The following is an 18,345-nucleotide window of genomic DNA, read 5'->3' on the forward strand; positions in this document are numbered from 1 at the left end:
CTGCACTGTGGCTTTTAGCTTTGGACTCTGGCCTCTAGAAAAAAGCCAACTGGCTCCACTTGAAAGACTTTTATGAGTATAAAACAAACTCTTCATGTGTCTCCAAAAATGCCAGGTATGACTTTAATCACATGGTCCAAATATGTATATATATATATATATATATATATATATATATATATATACACACACACACACACACACACATATGTAAATACATATAGATAGATAGATAGATAGATAGATAGATGTGATACCTCTGCTTCTGCCTAGGGCTATAGTAAAAGGATTCCAGAAAGCTGAGGACCTGTCTTTATTTGTGCAATTCCCATTAACCTAGAATCCAAGCAAGCGAGAGGTGAGTTTGAAGAAAGCACTTCCCATTGTGTAGACTCACACTGTTAACAACATTGAAAGTATCAAGATAGAAGCATGGATGCAGCACCTAGAGCCTCCATTCAAGAAAGAATGCCTTGCCTCAGTGATAAGGAATGCTGTCAGCTCATTCTGAAAAGAGCCTCCTCACCCAAAGAGACCCCTCCTCAGGGGTCCCACATCCACTGCCTGTCAGTGGCAGTGGTTCCGCCACTAGACAGCTCTGCTTCACCACACCCACGTGCTTGGCTGAGGCCATCAGACCTAAACTGCAGCTACACTTCCCCTGACTCCACTGCCCTTCAGCTGGGATTCCCAATGACATATAACCTGCATGGCAAACTCTACCTCAGCAACTCCTTCCAGGGCACCTGGTCTGCGACAGGTGCTGCTCTACTGGAGGACAGAGGTCACTCCGTGGAAAGCACTGAGCCACCGTATAGTCCTTATAGGCAGTGTGTCCTTGTTGAGATGAAAACAGTTACTCATGACCTGGAATCCTACTGAAAATAATGCATTTTAAAAGTCTAGGGGAAGATAAATACTAAATATATGTTGGACTCCTCTAGTCTCTGATTGAGATCCTGACTGATAACTCCTCAAGCAGGATAGAACAGTTAAAAGGCCCTGGAGCCTGGATTTTTTTTAACTGATTATAACACTTAACAACTGTTTGAGCTTGGGATTTTAAAAAATCTTTTCTGAGCCTCCATTCCCTCCCCCATAAATGGAGCCATTCCCTCCTCCGTAAACACTACCTACATCAGAACTTCACAGCAAACAGAAGGGGAAAAGAATGGAAACAGTGACAGATTTTATTTTCTTGGTCTCCCAAATCACTGCAGACGGTGACTGCAGCCATGAATTTAAAACACACTTGCTTCTTGGAAGAAAAGCTATGACAAACCTAGAAAGCATATTAAATAGAGCAGAGACATCATCACTTTGCCAACAAAGGTCCATATAGTCAAGCTAAGGTTTTTCTAGTAGTCAAGTATGAATGTGAGAGCTGGACCATGAAGAAGGCTGAACACCAAAGACTTGATGCTCTCAAATTGTGGTGCTGGAAAAGACTCTTGACAGTCTCTTGGACAGCAAGGAAATCAAACCAGTCAATCCTAAAGGAAATCAACCCTGAATATCATTGGAAGGGCTGATGATGAAGCTGAAGATCCAATACTTTGGCCACCTGATGTGAAGAGCTGACTCACTGGAAAAAACCTTGATGCTGGGAAAGACCAAAGGCAGGAAGAGAAGGGGATGACAAAGGATGAGATGGTTGGATGGCATCACCGACTCAATGGATATGAGTTTGAGCAAACTATGTGAGATAGTGAAACAGAGCGAAGCCTGGGCGTGGGCACAAAGAGTTGGACACGACTTAGCAACTGAATAACAACAACAACAACAACAACATCCGAACTTACTTGTCTTGAGGATGCAGTGATCTAAGATTGATGGCCCTCAGAACCCAGGCTGGCACACTGTAAGTGCCCATATGAGTTACCCACATCCAGGTGCGAGAGGCCAGCCACCACCTCGCCCCAGAAGAGAAACTGAGATGGTCCGTAAGGGGTGGGGCCTTCCAAAGCCAGTCTCCTCCCAGGGCTCCCAACTATGTATGCATATCAATTACCTTACAAAAACACCAAGGAAACTCTCTGTCATGCCACCAATCTCCAATACTGCTCATTAGCTGGATTAAATGCTTTCTATGTTTTTATTGTTACTCTACCTCCTGGCAAGAAAAATTCAGAAAATATACTCCCATTCTGAGGAAATCTAACCTTGGTAAAAGAGGTAAAATTAAGAGTCTCTCAGATGCAGAACACTATTGCTCATCGAAGATGTAGGAAACTAACATCTGATCCTAAGGATTAATGTGCAGACTAGTCCATGGCCAGACTGCCCTTACCCACTTACTGGCGTGTCTCTCTTCTACTTCCTAGGAATATGGGCTAACAAAGCCCTCATTCTCAAGCAAATGTGCTCTTTCTCTTGCATGAGGGAAGTATGGATACACAAAAGAAAGGAGGGTATGGGCCTCTATGCTGGTCAGAGAACAGCAGGTGGGTGAGATCAGGACTGAAGCCTGAGAGCCCAGTAGAGGTGAACCCACACGAGGGCGATAGGGCTTGGCTCTCTCTGCCCCGAGGAATCCATATTAACCGATGGGGATTCATTTCAAAGTCCAGGAAGATAAAGAGAGAAGAGCTTTCTCAAAGAAGATAATCACTATCACTAGAAGTCATAAACAGTGCTCACTTCGGCAGCACATATACTAAAATTGGAACGATACAGAGTAGATTAGCATGGCCCTTGCACAAGGATGACACGCAAATTCGTGAAGCCTTCCATATTTTTAGAAATCAAAGAGGACACTAATAGATGGAGAAATATACCATGTTCATGGATTGGAAGAATCAATATAGTGAAAATGAGTATACTACCCAAAGCAATTTATAGATTCAATGCAATCCCTATCAAGCTACCAACGGTATTCTTCACAGAGCTAGAACAAATAATTTCACAATTTGTATGGAAATACAAAAAACCTCAAATAGCCAAATCTATCTTGAGAAAGAAGAATGGAACTGGAGGAATCAACCTACCTGACTTCAGGCTCTACTACAAAGCCACAGTCATCAAGACAGTATGGTACTGGCACAAAGACAGAAATATAGATCAACGGAACAAAACAGAAAGCCCAGAGATAAAGCCATGCACATATGGACACCTTATCTTTGACAAAGGAGGCAAGAATATACAATGAATTAAAGACAATCTCTTTAACAAGTGGTGCTGGGAAAACTGGTCAACCACTTGTAAAAGAATGAAACTAGAACACTCTCTAACACCATACACAAAAATAAACTCAAAATGGATTAAATTGCCGGTGCCAGCCGGCAAAGTCAATCAGGTCCCGAGAACGTGCACGGTGAGGCTAAGAAAGAAACTAAAGCAAGAGACTACAACAAAGATGGGGTCGAGAGGTTCAGACACGTCTCCACGAAGGGACGCAGTCTGACACCAACTTTATTCAGCATCTTATATTTATACAGAAAAGCGTGAGAAAGACAAGACAGTTGAGTTTTTTTCTTGGTTGGCCTATACATCTTACAAAAAGTCACAAGAAATCTTGAGAGCATGGGAATGGCACCCTGTTATTATTTCTTACACCAGATAACATTTCTCTGTGTGTGAGAAGTTTGCACAGAACTCCAGGTGCCTGCAGTAAATAAGCGCCTCATCTCTGGGGTGGCGGGACAGAGAGCTATGTTTGCAAGCAAACCCTCAAGGACTGAGGCAGCTCCCAGAGCTGTGTCCTTTGGACGAAGGACCCCATTCTCACGGGCAGCTCCCTGCATTAAATATCTAAACGTAAGACCAGAAACTATAAAACTCCTAGAGGAGAACATAGGCAAAATACTCTCCGACATACATCACAGCAGGATCCTCTATGACCCACTTCCAAGAATATTGGAAATAAAAGCAAAAATAAACAAATGGGACCTAATTAAACTTAAAAGCTTCTGCACAACAAAGGAAACTATTAGCAAGGTGAAAAGGCAGCCTTCAGAATGGGAGAAAATAATAGCAAATGAAGCAACTGACAAACAACTAATCTCAAAAATATACAAGCAATTCCTACAGCTCAATTCCAGAAAAATAAATGACCCAATCAAAAAATGGGCCAAAGAACTAAATAGACATTTCTCCAAAGAAGACATACAGATGGCTAACAAACACATGAAAAGATGCTCAACATCACTCATTATCAGAGAAATGCAAATCAAAACCACTATGAGGTACCATTTCACTCCAGTCAGAATGGCTGCGATCCAAAAGTCTACAAGCAATAAATGCTGGAGAGGGTGTGGAGAAAAGGGAACCCTCTTACACTGTTGGTGGGAATGCAAACTAGTACAGCCACTATGGAGAACAGTGTGGAGATTCCTTAAAAAACTGGAAATAGAACTGCCTTATGATCCAGCAATCCCACTGCTGGGCATATACACTGAGGAAACCAGAAGGGAAAGAGACACATGTATCCCAATGTTCATTGCAGCACTGTTAATAATAGCCAGGACATGGAAGCAACCTAGATGTCCATCAGCAGATGAATGGATAAGAAAGCTGTGGTACATATACACAATGGAGTATGACTCAGCCATTAAAAAGAATACATTTGAATCAGTTCTAATGAGGTGGATGAAACTGGAGCCTATTATACAGAGTGAAGTAAGCCAGAAAGAAAAACACCAATATAGTATACTAACACATATATATGGAATTTAGAAAGATGGTAACAATAACCCTGTATACAAGACAGCAAAAGAGACACTGATGTATAGAACAGTCTTATGGACTCTGTGGGATAGGGAGAGGGTGGGAAGATTTGGGAGAATGGCATTGAAACATGTATACTATCATGTATGAAATGAGTCGCCAGTCCAGGTTCAATGCACGATGCTGGATGCTTGGGGCTGGTGCACTGGGATGACCCAGAGGGATGGCAAGGGGAGGGAGGAGGGAGGGGGGTTCAGGATGGGGAACACGTGTATACCTGTGGTGGATTCATTTCGATGTTTGGCAAAAACAATACAATATTGTAAAGTTTAAAAATAAAATAAAATTAAAAAAAAAGAAGTCATAAACATTATTATTAATTATATTAAAAAAACTAGCATTTACTGAGTGGATTTATATGAGACATTTACATGTATTCATTCATTTAGGCTGGCCTCTCAAAACCCCTACAAGGTAGGTATTATCTCATTTTAAAGAACAGTAAGCTCAAGTTAGAAATCAATGGCTGTTACCAGGTTACCTGGATGGTTACTGCAGAGCCTGTTGGGCTCTGTGCAGGCTGACTTCATGGTCCAAGTGTGGACCACTTCCTCTCCTTCCCTTAACCTCCTCCCAGCACTCTGTCTTCCTTTACATATTTGCTGAACACCTAACACATGCCACATACCACCAAAACCTTGTCCTTGAACTTAGAAGAGAGGAGGAATATCACTTTTTACAGACACAAATAATGATCACAGTTCATCAGCTACAAAACTTATATTTTGCCTTCAGACTGACTTTTGAAAACCAAGCAAAAGGAAGCAGAAACCACAGCTTTTACACACAGGAAGATGCTGAATAAATGTTTGGCATTGGTGAAGAGAGTGCTGGCCTGCTTGCATGACACTTCTGTTAGCTCTGTTCCCTGACAATTCATCAAAGTGCTCTATGGCTTGGTATCTGTTGCACTAAGAATGCTGTCCAATGATTAGTACTTTCATGGCTACAGTAACTATACAAAAATCTTGCTCAGTCAATGGTCATCAGAGAAGAATACCTAAGAGTAATTTTTCCTGTGTCAATGCTTTGCCAACCTTTCCTTAGAAACCAAATTTGTACTAAACACTGCAAGGCAAATCTCAGATTAATAACGCTTTTCCTTTTCATCTTTGGAAGAAGCTCATATTGCAGCCCAGCCTCAAGAAAGAACTGGATGTGTTACCTACACTAAAGGAGAACCACGGCCATCTAGAGTGGCCTCATGACACAATACTCTGAAAAATCCCAGTTTCTCATCAATCCCCTTCATTCAACATGTACTCCTGGTTCTCCTACTATGTGTCAAGCACAATGCTAGGTACTGCTCCTCATCCACAAGGAACTCACAGCTAAGAGGATTCCCATGTAAACCTAACAGGTGTTCAGTAAGTACAAAAAATCTGGGCCTGACTTAATATTAGATCTGAACAGTGGAATTATGATTGTGCAGCATTTTGTTATAATCCAGGGTCAGGCTCCTTTGACCCTCACCCAGAGAAGTGGGTTAGGATGAAACCTTCATTAATTACAGGATTGGGTATCATAAGCCTTCCCATTTTACTCTCAGTTTCCAGGTCAGACTGTCTCTGGAGAATACATTACTACTCAGGAATTCTCCCCACAAATGAAATGAAATTAAGTGACCCTGAAGGGAGGCACTCCTCACTACGCTCAACGGGAAAGAGACAACAGGAAGAATAGATGTGACTCCAAAACAGGGAATTCTTAGCAGGAAAGAGTAATGTTTAAAAATGAAGAGTTCACGTGAGAACTGACTCTTACAAAATATGACACGTCCTGTGCAAAGCAACCTAATATATTACTTGTCCGAATCCCATGCAAAGATTTCCGAAGTTAAAATCTCTGGGATTGGAAAGTCCAGGAAGAAGTGAAATACAGACATCAAATGAAGTACAGACCTGGGATTAAGTAGCTCATGTTAGAAAAGTTCCGTGGGGATATTTATGTGCCACACCAGTCATGTTTATACATGAACAGAAGGGAAAACATACGATGAGCTAAATGAGGCTGCCAGGATGGACAGGCCTTCTGAGTTGTTCAAGTCAAGGCAATGGGGTGGACTTCGTAAAACTAAACCCTATTCTGATAAATAGCCAATCTGTGAGATAAAACAGAGAAATAAACAGTTTGAGAAACTAAATCCTGTATGTGAATACGGATAAAATAGAATAAAGGCACAGAGACCAGATTTTGACCAAATTTATCATCTTTTTTTTTTTTTTTCAAATAAGATTTTCCAATATGAATTGATGCTTTTGAACTGTGGTGTTCGAGAAGACTCTTGAGAGTCCCTTGGACTGCAAGGAGATCCAAGCAGTCCATTCTGAAGGAGATCAGCCCTGGGATTTCTTTGGAAGGACTGATGCTAAAGCTGAAACTCCTGTACTTTGGCCACCTCATGCAAAGAGTTGACTCATTGGAAAGGACCCTGATGCTGGGAGGGATTGGGTGCAGGAGGAGAAGGGGACGACAGAAGAAGAGATGGCTGGATGGCATCAGATGGACGTGAATCTGAGTTGGTGATGAACAGGGAGGCCTGGCGTGCTGCGATTCATGGGGTCGCAAAGAGTCGGACACGACTGAGCGACTGATCTGATCTGATACATTCTGTCCTATTTTTTGACAACCTAGCTAATTATAACCATGACCAGGCTGCTGCTGCTAAGTCACTTCAGTCGTGTCTGACTTTGTGCGACCCCACAGATGGCAGCCCACCAGGCTCCCCCGTCCCTGGGATTCTCCAGGCAGGAACAGTGGAGTGGGGTGCCATTGCCTTCTCTGATGACCAGGCTAACAGACTACAATTTTGCCCACAGGAGTGAGAAGACCTATTCACTGCAAGCTCTGGCTTGGTTTCTAACTAACCTTTGATTTGGGAAAGTCACTTCACCTCCTTGGGCCTCAGTTTCTTCATCTGATGAATGAAGACACCCACCAAGCAGTTAACCTGGCCCTTAGTGCCCCAGTACTGGGCCTCCCCAGTGGCTCAGCAGTAAAGAATCTGCCAGCAATGCAGGAGACCCAGGTTCGATCCCTGGGTTGGGAAGATCACCTGCAGGAGGGCATGGCAACCCACTCCAGTATTCTTGCTGGGAAAATCCCACGGACAGATGAGCCTCGTGGGTTACAGTCCATGGGGTCCCAAAGAGTTGGACACGACAGAGCAACTGAACCCATACACATACAAAGACCCAGTAAGTTGGAAGAGTTAAAAAAGACTCAGGGCCCCTGTTCATTCTGAGGGTCTGTCTACAGTTCTCCTGGATTCTTCTTGTCTTTGAGCAGAACTCAACTTTCATAGAGGTATCACAGCTGCACTGAATGGGAAATAAGCCTGATCTTTTTCAGTTTCCCACAAAGAGTTCATTATGAAAGAGTAAGTGATCTTGTTTCTATCATGTGGTGTCTTAACTTGGCGCTCCCTGCAGAGTCTCTCAGCTGTATCTGTGTCCCCTGAACAGGCAAGGGCGGGGACCTGGGGCTCACCCACACATAATGGAACTGGGCTAACTCTCAGCAGGAATGTTGGCACAAGTCAACTCTGACTCCCATCCTCATTTCAAACAGTCTTCAAGATTGATATCAGGAGTATCCTTGGAAGAGCCACAGTGTACCAGAACCATGCTCATGGCAATGCAGTAGGGTAGGAAATGCAATTTGGAGCTTTGCATGGAAAATAATTTGTTATACAGGACAAAAAAGACCATGAAAGGCTTCCCGTGCCCTCTTTATTTAAGGTTGTTGCTTCCTGAACAGATCTAAAGTCTGGTAACATTTTTTTTTATTCATTTGTTAATCATCCATATTTCTAGGATGGGTTTCTTTTCAGAGATACTTTTTCTTGATTAGTTAAGTACACATGTTGGAGTGGATTCCTTTTAGAGATATGCCACCTTTTTTAAGAAATGGAAAAATCTCTACTAGAGACATCAATAAACAGATTGAAGATGAATGATTTTTACAATATATTTCATTTATTAAACCCCAAACAAACTGTCTCTCTGGTTCATCCCACCTCTCCTTTCTTGATGTTCATTGTGCTCTAGGTTCTGTCAGGATAGAAACAGAAATGCCCCAAATGTGTGTGTACTGTAGTGTTAGTTGCTAAGTTGTGTCTGACTCTTTTGCGACCCCGTGGACTGTAAACTCACGAGGCTCCTCTGTCCATGGGATTCTCCAGGCAGGAATAATGGGGTGGGTTGCCATGCCCAATCCTCCCAACCCAGGGACTGAACCCATGAGTCTTATGTTTCCTGCACTGGCAAGTGGTTCTTTACCACTAGCACCACCAATATGTGTAATTGGACATCTCTTGTCTCTTGGAAATATCCAGAAATAACAGACCAAATCAACCTGTTTGGATCTGTACCAGAAAGTAACAGGACCAAGGCATTAAAGAAGCTCCTTCAATTTAAGGGATAAAAGAATTTCAAAACTTTGTGAAATTCAGACTGTGAAGACCAGTGCAGCCACTGCTCGTGCCTCCAGCCCCTCTCTTCCACCACCGTTCTCACCACACTTATCACTCCAGCACATGAACCACTTGCCCTTCCTGGCATGTGGCTGTGTACCTCTATCAGCTCTCTCCTCTGTTTGAAATGCCTTTCCTCTCCTTGCCTACTCATTTTTCCGGCCCTACCTTTGCTACCTCCTCTGAGAAGCTAGCTTTCTGGATCTGCCCTCACTACAGTGTTTGGTTTTCCCACTTTTCTGATCCCACATAACTCTCATACTCTTCTTGTTGAACTGTTGTCTTCCCTACCAGACTGACAGTAAGCAGAGGGACTCCCGTGCGTGTGCACATGCACGCACGCGTGAGCACACACAGACATTTTCAACAACATCTGATGAGTCAACGGGCCAGACATTACAGTTGCTCTTCAAGTCTCTGGAAATTGGAGAATACGAAGTCTTTAAGGAAATGGAAGTGAGAGACTGGCAGACAGGATGCCTGTGTCCAAGGCTCTGCTTTGCCACCACTGCCACCACTGTCCTTATCTTTGGCTGAAATTTCCACATCTTTAATAAAGGGAATGGCTTCATGGTTCTAACACTGAATGCACATCTATTTTCCTGGAGCTCTTAAAAACTTTTTCTTTGTCTGGGCTCTGACTCCAGAGATTTTGATCATGGTGTCTGCAGTGGAGCCTACAGGCATGGGTATTTTTAATGTGCTGCTAGGGTTAAAAACCATGGGATTAAAGAATCTTTAAGGGCACCTCTCTCATACTGTCTCTAATCTTCCCCTGTTGGTTCTATTTTTCAGTTGTTGAACATTCTCATTTATTGAGCACCTATTCTGAACTGCTTGTTCTTATAAACATTATTTAATCCTCATGGTGATCCTGTGAGGCAAGAATTATTACCTATTTTAGGTTTGAAAGAAAAAACATGACTCAGGTCAAGCAAGCCTGAGTTGCTGACAGGCACCCACTGAGTGGCAGGGCCAGTACAGCTGCTCTTCTCCACATGTTCTCCTGGGATTGGATACCTTCTGCTCTGAGAAGAACCCTGATGGCTAAACACACTCTCCACAACTAACAGCTATTCTAGAGTGACTGTCTTGAACATTCAGCCTCCTTCTGTTACATAAGGCTCTCCTTTTTTAATTTCAAATACATTTTAAAAATTAAGACTTTGGGGAGGTCTCCTTTGATAGGAAGAAGCCACAATCCTCAAGTCAAAGGTTCCCCAAGTCCCACGAACCAGGTGATCTAAAGAGATGGGCTTCTTAGGATCGGTTCCTACTCAGCCTGAGCTCTTGAGGTGAGAGACCTGCTGCAGAATGAATCACGGCATTGCAGGATGGCAGGCAGAGGCTACAGCACACTCTTTTTCTTCAGTAATCATATTTTTCTTCAAGTGTTAAACAAGAAAGGTAATAACTTAAAATCTGTACATCCAAAGGTTTAAAATGCTGGATAGTTTACTAATGGACTCATACAAGCTTAGAAAGATGCTTATAAGCTGTTTTTAAAAAATAACTAAAACTCTGGCAGGCCACTTCCTCCCACCTACAAAGAGGGGTGAGGTTACCCAGAGGGGAGAGCTGACCCAATTCATTACTCAAGCAGCAGAGAGGGTGTCCGTACCATGTACGATGACATTCATCTCACTTAGGAAATGAAAGGAGAACCCTGGCTGCGTAAATTAGAATCAGTGATAATACAGCTGTTAGCTCCAAACATTTGTTTGGCACGAATCAATCTGGACTCTCCTGTAGTTTGCTTTGATGGTCTCTCTGTTATCTTGTTGACTAATGATGAGATCATGGTTTGTTAACCTAACTGAATAAAGAAAACATCATACTAAGCAAAATGCAAACTGTTTTCCTATATTTTACTGAGGTTGTTTATTGCCTCTGTGTTTATAAGAGCCCTTTCATAGTCACATATTAAATATTTACATTCATTGCTTAAGTATTTAGCTGCATAAGGAGAAATTAATCCTATCTTTGAGTAACTTGTTTTCTTTTTAAAGGCCTTTTTCTAAAGTAAAATGGAAAGCAGCCACCTCAAATAAGCTTCTTATTGCTGACTGTTCCAAACGTTTTGTGATACTAGGAAAATCGTTAGTGGAGCCACATTCAAATCCATATTTAAGTGACATGTACCCTCTAGAAGAATCTATACAATTTCTCAAGCAGCCTACAAAATTAAGAGAGGATAGGTAAATAAAGAAGTAAAAAACTACAAGCTGTAAAGGGGTTGGGGATTATGTGATTATTCGACTTGCCTATGAAAGTTCTCCACTTGCCACCATTAATATAATTATAAGCTGGCTTTCATATTCTAGTCAAATACTCTGGTCTTCTATTGGGCTTCCCTTGGTGGCTCACTGGTAAAGAACCCGCCTACCAATGCAAGAGATGTGGGTTCGATCCCTGGATTGGGAAGATCCCCTAGTCCAGTATTCCTGCCTGGGAAAGCCCATGGACAGAGGAGCCTGGTGGGCTGCAGTCCATGAGGTCACAAAAGAGTGGGGCATGACTTAGTGAGTAAACAACTTGGTCTTCTATTACCCATTGATTATATCATCCCAGAGAAGAAACTGGGAGATACTTCAGATGCACAGGGTTGGTTTCCCTCCTAGTGAATACAAATCCCTCCAGAGAAGTATCAATAGACACCACCAGAAAACTTTGGGGGAAACTAGTTAATGCACCCAGCTATACGCTATCTCACTGCATGAATGTTCCTAACAGCAAAATGGTTCATGGGGCCATCTTGTATCTTATTCTCTTCCCCAAACTCTCTATTCTCTCTCAGTTCTCCCTTCGGATATCTGCACTGATGAAGATAACATATTTAGTTTTTAATGTTCTTCCTGTGAAGATAAAGTTTATTGTGTTATATAAAGCAACAGTGAGATAGCACTGTACCCCTATTAGAAAGGTAAAATTATAAAGACTGATTGTACCAAGTGCTAGTGAGGATGTGAAGGAGCTAGAAGTCTTATACATTGCTGGTAAGATGATGCACCCACCTTGAAAAAAAAATTTAGCAGTTTCTGAACCTAATATGATTCAGCCATTCCATTGCTAGACATCTCCCCAAGAGAAAAAAAAAAGAATCAACCAATCTACACACACACACACACACACACACACACATATGAACTGGTGCAGAAAATGTTCATAGGAGCTTTTATCTGTAGTAGTTCCCAAATGAAAACAACCTAAATGTCCTAAATGTACAACAGGCAAACTGTGATGTATCCATACAATTGAATATTACTCAGTAATAAAAAGGTTTTTGATATGTATATGCAAAAATGTGTATGGATCTCAAATAATCATGTTGATTACAAATGGACAACAGAGTATATACTGTATGCTTTTATTCATATAAAATTCTAGAAAATGCAAATGACCTATAACGGCAAAAAGCAGATCAGTGCCTGGGAATGGGAATGGAGGGGAGGGGAAAGAAGGGAGAGAGGTTACAAAGGGGCAGCAGAAAAGGCCTGAGGGTGATGGATGTGTGCACTACCTGAGCTGTAGTGATGGCTTCACAGGTGGATACATCCGTCAAAACTACCAAACTGTACACTTTACATATGTGAAATCCATTGCATATCAATTATACCTCAATAAAGCTGTTAATAAAGACATATTAAGAAGTAAAAATGTTATTTTATTAGAGTAATTATACCATACATCTTTTCATTGTCCTCTGTGAACTGCTGGTAGGGAAATGATATTGAATCCACATGACTATTTCAAATGTGATTTAGTGGTATTAATTAAAGTCAAATGTATTAGAATGAATTAATTAAATTTTAAAATAATTAAAGCCCAAAAGGGAAAAAGAAAAAGTGAAGAGGAAAAAATATATACACTTAAAGGAAAGCAAAAGGTGGTGAAAATAAAGAACAGATTAAAGGCTAATAAAAGAAATTACTAGAAGTAGAAGGGTGACAATTTTTGAGATTATGAATCTAAATAAAAATAAAGCATCATACTCATTATATAAGTTGACCAGTTCTCATTTAACTGCACAGCTGATAGAACAGAATCATTGAGCTAGGAACTCATTGAGTAGATGATGGAAGGGTGGTCATTTCTGTCAGAAAAAAAGGCATGTGCATGGTTACAGTTGAACTGTGAAAGGCAAATCACATTTGAAGATTTGCAAGCAGTCTGGTGAGGCTAGAGAACATGGGAAGGTGCAGGGTTCAGGTCATGAATCAACCTGTTACCTGAAGCAGATTAAATATCCAGGTAGAAGTGTCCACTCCAGAGCTACAAATAGAAGTCTGGAGCTCAAAAGAGAGGTTCATAACTATAAGTGACTTATTTCAGGGAAATATTCCACATGAAATACTGTACCGACTGACTGACTGGATTACTTTCACATTGGTAAATAAAAAACTTAATGAACCAATTAGGTTGCTATGGTAGAAAATCTTTTATACTGATGATCTTATAGGGAAGGAAGAGAGTTGGAGTGGGAAATGGTGGTGAATTTCCATGTTCAGAAACCAACAATTATGACTGAAATAAACCTTGGACCTTCCGTTAGGAATACCGATTTTCTGCAGATAAGGGCTAAATCAACAAAAATTTCTCAAGAAGAAAATCTAACCAGCTAAGCCTATAGGGTAAAGTTTTCTATGAACCCATCAGTTGATTTCTCTGGGCTTCCGTGAGCAACATAAAATTCCTCTTTCATCCAATAAGCGATTGCAGTCTCTCGCATGTCTGCTGCTGCTGCTAAGTCACTTCAGTCATGTCCGACTCTGTGTGACCCCATAGATGGCAGGCCACCAGGCTCCCCCGTCCCTGGGATTCTCCAGGCAAGAACACTGGAGTGGGTTGCCATTTCCTTCTCCAATGCATGAAAGTGAAAAGTGACAGTGAAATCGCTCTTAGCAACCCCATGGACTACAGCCTACCAGGCTTCTCCGTCCATGGGATTTTCCAGGCAAGAGTACTGGAGTGGGGTGCCATTGCCTTTTCCATCTCCCATGTCAGGCACTGGTAAATATTCCCTTAATTCACTCCTTATCTTACAAATGAGGGAATTCTGGGGTTCACCTGGCATACAGAGCATTGAACTGACTCTTGGTAAAATCACCTTAATTCTTTCTGAACTTAATCCTCCCCATCTTCTCTAGTTCTCCTGTGCTCTGGGCATGTTTCCCCAGAGGATGTTGTAAGGTTAGCACAGCTCCAATGCCACCACACAGTATCATTTCACCCCAGGATCATCATGGGCACCTCTTTGTAGGCTGCTTCAAAATATGTGTAAACTAGTGATTCTTGAATGTTAATAGACATAAAAATCACTAGGAAAGCTTATTAAAATAAGAATTCCTGGACCCACTTGAAAGTTTCTAATTTAGAAGATCTTGGGTGGTGCTCAAGAATCTGAATTTAAACAAATTACTCCTCTCTTCCCCAGAGCTCACCTCCCCATTACTATAGGGAAGGTAGTGATACTACTGAAAACAATCGTAACTACATGACAACGAACAACAATGGTAATTACATTATAGTTTGCGACAAAGACATTTCTCCCTACACCAGAACCTAATTCTGGCAGACTTTGGTTGTAGGATTGGCCCCTCATCTAGGCCATAGTAAAATCGTGAGTTCCTTAATAGGTACCAAGTGTCCTCTGACAACACCACTGTCTAAATGGAGTATACTATTCCATTTAAAAAAATAAAAGAAGAATTCATAATCAGTTTATTTAAGCAAGCACCCAGGCGCCCTTCCAAAAAAGTGAACTAGAACAGCAAAACAAACAAAATAAACATTTATTAGAAGACAAAAATATTTGTAAAATATTTATAAAAGCCATAAAACAAACAAAAGGAAAGTAAAATTTCTAGAGCAAAGCAGAGATTAGTTTTTGACAGACATTATCTGCAAATAGATTCAACTAGAATCAATCAGATTTAACTAGTATTCACTGAATTCTCACAGTATGCCAACAACAGGACTGGAACACTAGCTCCATTAATCCAAAAATAAACACGTAAGGAGTTCTTCCTAACCGTCTTAACAGATGAAGAAATGAGAGATGAGAGCCGGGATTTGATCCAAGGTTGGCTGAATCCAGCCCCCTTCTCTATTACACATTTTCCCAAGACTATATTGTTATATAAATTTCATTTAAAAATAAATATAAAACAATAACAGCTAATATTTATCGACACCTTACTAAGAGCCAGACCCTGTGTTAAAAACTTTAGATATACTAGCTTACTTCAACCTTAAAATCGATGAATTAGGTACAATCATCCTTTACCTACAGACATGCATCTGAGCATGGGGAAGATTAAATATTAACATGTACTGTGAACAAAGGCACACCACCATTCAGTTTAGTTCAGTCAGTCGCTCAGTTGTGGCCAACTCTTTGCGACCCCATGAATCGCAGCACGCCAGGCCTCCCTGTCCATCACCAACTCCCGGAGTTCACCCAGACTCACGTCCATCGAGTCAGTGATGCCATCCAGCCATCTCATCCTCTGTCATCCCCTTCTCCTCCTGCCCCCAATCCCTCCCAGCATCAGAGTCTTTTCCAATGAGTCAACTCTTCGCATGAGGTGGCCAAAGTACTGGAGTTTCAGCTTCAGCATCATTCCTTCCAAAGAAATCCCAGGGCTGATCTCCTTTAGAATGGACTGGTTGGATCTCCTTGCACTCCAAGGGACTCTCAAGAGTCTTCTCCAACACCACAGGTCAAAAGCATCAATTCTTCGGCACTCAGCCTTCTTCACAGTCCAACTCTCACATCCATATATGACCACAGGAAAAACCATAGCCTTGACTAGATGAAACTTTGTTGGCAAAGTAATGTCTCTGCTTTTGAATATGCTATCTAGGTTGGTCATAACTTTCCTTCCACCATTAGAGAGGCTTAAATTATGTCTAGTTTTCTAATATAGATCTGATATTTAATCTTGATTGCTTTTGGAATGATTTGAAGACTGTGTTTGGCATACCTTACTGAAAAAAATACCTTCCTCTAGTTTTTTAAGAGGTGGAATGATGCAACATTCTTTCCAGTTTTCATTTCAGCAAAGCCATGAAGAGTATTTTTTTAAGAGACTCTAAAGAAAGGAGTGAAATAAATACACTCAAGGTGAACTACATTAAAGCTCAAAACTCCCTAAATTAATGTAAAATTCTGTGAGGAGGTCTTCTTTGATCACGAGATCGATCAAACAGATTATTAACCTATCAGCTCAGTTACTACGTTTGCTTATTTAGCATAAAACACTGGATAGTTCTGTAGATGGAAATTAACTTGGCCTGAATTTAGGTAAGAGTAATATAATCTGAGAATTAGAAAGATGATTTATGGAAAATGGGTATAGAAGAAAACCTAATATTTTACTTAAGTTTTACACACTTTCGTGTCCCTTAAATATAAAAATAATTCCACTAGAACACTGGAAAATGTGTTCAGCAGTCACTGAACATCTGGTGTCCAGCACTGTCTCACTCTCCCAAGTGTGTTCAAGGCACAAGGAAATCAGACACACACTAACTCCTCAATCTGTCATGATTTAGATTTACAGGGCTATTTTTTCCCCATCTCTATCAGGCTTCTCACTTTAGAAGAGATTTTAATTCCAGAACATTTCATATCCATTAGTAGTCCTTTCCCATTCTCCCCTCTTTTCTGCGCCTGGAAGCTACTAACCTATTTTCTGTCTACAGATCTGCCTATTATTGACACTTTATAGAAACAGTATCACACAATATGTAGCCTTTTGTGACTGGCTTCTTTCATTTAGCATGTTGGTAAGAATCACCCATGGCAAAGCATACATTGGTATTTCCTTTTTTGAGACTGAATAATATTCCACTGGGATGGCTGGCTGGCATCACTGATTCAATGGACCTAAGTTTGCGCAAACTCCAGGAGACAGTGACGAACAGGGAAGCCTGGCATGCTGCCTGTTTGCATGGGGTTGCAAAGAGGCAGACACGACTGAGCAACTGAACAACAACAACATTCCATTGTATGGATATGGACACACCCGCAATTTGCTCATCAACTCATCATCTAATGGATACTCTGACTGTTCCCATTTTTGGCAATTAGGAATAATATTTTTGTATGCTTCTATGTGGTGTTAGATTTTGTCAAATGCTTTTTTCTCTCTACACAGATGACTGTATGGTTTTGTCCTTTGTTCTATCAATGTGGAATATTACACTGACTGATTTTTTGGGTATTAAACTGACCTTCCATTGCTGGGATAAATCCTATTTGGTCATACTATATAATCCTTTAATTTGCTGATTTCTGTTTGATAGTATTTCATTGAGGATTCTTGGGTCTATATTCATAGAGAACATTGGTGTATGATTTTTATATGATGTCTTTTTCTGAGAAGTCTTGTACACTCTGGCCTCAAGTTTTAAACTGAGAATTATTTTCAATGGCTTGATTTGCAACATTACTTTCTAGTTCATCTGCCTCCCAACATTTCTCCCTAAGCCCTCTCTCAATCCCTATTCTCTTCACTAAGACTTTCTGTACTCTTCAGCCTCTAGTTGTTGAAATACTGCTAAGCTAAGTCGATTCAGTCGTATCCGACTCTGTGCGACCCCACTGACGGCAGCCCACCAGGCTCCCCTGTCCCTGAGATTCTCTAGGCAAGAACACTGGAGTGGGTTGCCATTTCCTTCTCCAGTGCATGAAAGTGAAAAGTGAAAGTGAATTTGCTCAGTTGTGTCCGACTCCTAGCGACCCCATGGACTGCAGCGCACCAGGCTCCTCCGTCCATGGGATTTTCCAGGCAAGAGGACTGCAGTGGGGTGCCATTGAACTATTTCTTCCCAATTTACTCTACTTACTCATATCCTACAAGACTAATATTAAATCTCTCTTTCTCTTGAAGCCTTGACAGACCATCCAACCTACAGAACTCTCTCATTTTTTTAGGATGCTAATAACATATTACAAACTAACATGTGCTTGTTGCTTACAACTTATAAAAACTCATTGTGCATTTAATTCTCACAACTCTGAAAAATGTATGCTTACTATTAAGCAAATTTTGTACAGAATTAAGTGGTTCATAATTATATAGCTACAAAGTAAAATATTAATCCCTAAGCTATTAGTGGCGTTCTGAAGAAAGAAAGTG

General features: G+C 41.1%; 1 protein-coding gene and 1 non-coding gene across 2 annotated transcripts in view; one reads left to right on the forward strand and one right to left on the reverse strand.

Moving 5' to 3' along the window:
• The window catches only part of ALDH1A2 (aldehyde dehydrogenase 1 family member A2), a 125,699-nt gene that overhangs the window by 14,535 nt on the left and 92,819 nt on the right, over positions 1–18,345 (reverse strand). The window lies entirely within an intron of this gene.
• Positions 2,633–2,739, forward strand: LOC138989661 (U6 spliceosomal RNA). Its single transcript, XR_011465908.1, has one exon. It is a non-coding gene; the product is annotated as a U6 spliceosomal RNA (small nuclear RNA).

Source organism: Bos mutus, chromosome 10, assembly GCF_027580195.1.
Source record: "Bos mutus isolate GX-2022 chromosome 10, NWIPB_WYAK_1.1, whole genome shotgun sequence".
Lineage (NCBI taxonomy): Eukaryota > Metazoa > Chordata > Mammalia > Artiodactyla > Bovidae > Bos > Bos mutus.